Genomic DNA, 1,834 nt, shown 5'->3' on the forward strand with positions numbered 1-1,834 from the left:
CTGTCCATATCATATATACAAACAAACAAAAATGTAATAAAAATGAAACACGTTCCAAGAATCATGAGGAAACTAAACGACAACAGAAAACGACAAAAAAGGGAACAAAAGCCTATAAAGAATAAAAAAATAAAGCAGAGAGAGAGAGAAAAAAAACAATATATATAAACATTTCTTAAGATAAGACCACAGCATGCAAGCAGCAAGGGAGAAAGGAAAACGTTCTGGACGTTTGATCACAATGGAGCCTGATTGTGACTTCGTTGAACTGCCTCTGAAATGCTTGCAATATTTGCAGTAACTGTTACCCACATCTGAAGCGCCCTTTGAGATGACGAGCTATTTTCTATATGATTTCATGCACGTGTGAAATTTCTAAAACGCATTACATTCGTGAAGAAATTGTATCTTTGTTATTTGGCGTGGCGCATATCTCATGCATGCAGGGTAATGTTGCTTTTATAATAAAGCATGTAAATGACTTTTAGATACATTTCTGATTCGTCTCAGTGAAAACCAAAAGTAATTTTAAATCAATTTATCATAAACCAAATCAGCACGAGTAGATGATATTGAAGTTTTCTCCCACTGTCTCCCTGAGATTTACGATGACAAGATATTTTTTTCTAGGTAATTCTATGCATGTGTGAAATTACTAAAGCGTATTACATTCATTAGAGAAATATAATTTTATTGTTTGCTATGTCATATATCTTATGTATACAGGGTAACGTTGGTGGTATGATAAAGTATTAAAATGACTCTTACAGTCAAGAACATAACTTATAAGTCATCTAAAATAATACTATTAATAATGTCGTTTCAGATCGATTCACCATCAACCAAATCAGCACGAATAGATAATCTCGAGTTTTTCTCTCCTGTCTCCCTGAGGAATGTGTCTGACGCATTGACTCGCTTCACAGAATTTGTATTATGTATCCCATTTCCACAGTTACCCCTCAAGCGAGAGAGAAAAAGAAAAAAGAAAATGGAATTTCTCTCTCGATAACGCACTCTTCAAGCCGATGCATTTCTCGTTTTGAACTTCAGAGATAACGCAAACTAGAAATGATTCTTGCTTCTTTTTGCCCCCGATGGAATGGAGATGAGTTCAGGGCAGTTGCTTGTCTATCTAATAAAACCTTTAGTATTAACGTCGATGCCTGTTTTCTCTGTATCAGAAAACGGTTTGCGATTGAAGTTATTGTTCTTATTATCATTTATCTACTTTTTTTGCTGGAGTTGTTCGTAAAAAACTACTTTGTGTGTTTTCGTATGTAGGATCTGTAGCAATAATCCAAGAAAATGTTTGTAAAGGGTGAAGGGAATTTCTTTTCCCAAAACTAATATTTACAACGCACACCTGTCTTACCTGCCAAACGGAAACAAGCTCGCTAGACCTTCGACAGTTTCCCGGAAATCGTGCATTAGTTAAGGCGCTGTTATCGGAATAACAGTTGAGTCGGCGGAGTTCGCAGTACGATTAGATCCGCTGAAATTATGGTTTCCAATTTTGAGAGCATCTTCTCCCCCCCTTTTCCGCTCTTTCCCCTTCCCCACATTCCCTCATCCTACCTACCTCTTTTTTCGAAACAAAATTCCCCCTCCCCTTGACATCCCCTTTACCCCCGTTCTCCTCCCCGTAACAATTCTTTCCCCTCCCCCCCTCCCCCTCCCCTTTCCAGCTCCCCCCGACCTCCTCCCCATACCCAGAACACGCGCAGCATCCCGGGCCTGACGTTGGTGATCAGACCAACCTGCTGGGGCTGAAGGGGGATCGTTACGTCACAGCAGAGAGACAAAGGGCGTGAGGGCTTAGTGAGGGGGAGAG

This window comes from Penaeus monodon, chromosome 31, assembly GCF_015228065.2.
Source record: "Penaeus monodon isolate SGIC_2016 chromosome 31, NSTDA_Pmon_1, whole genome shotgun sequence".
In the NCBI taxonomy this organism is placed as follows: domain Eukaryota; kingdom Metazoa; phylum Arthropoda; class Malacostraca; order Decapoda; family Penaeidae; genus Penaeus; species Penaeus monodon.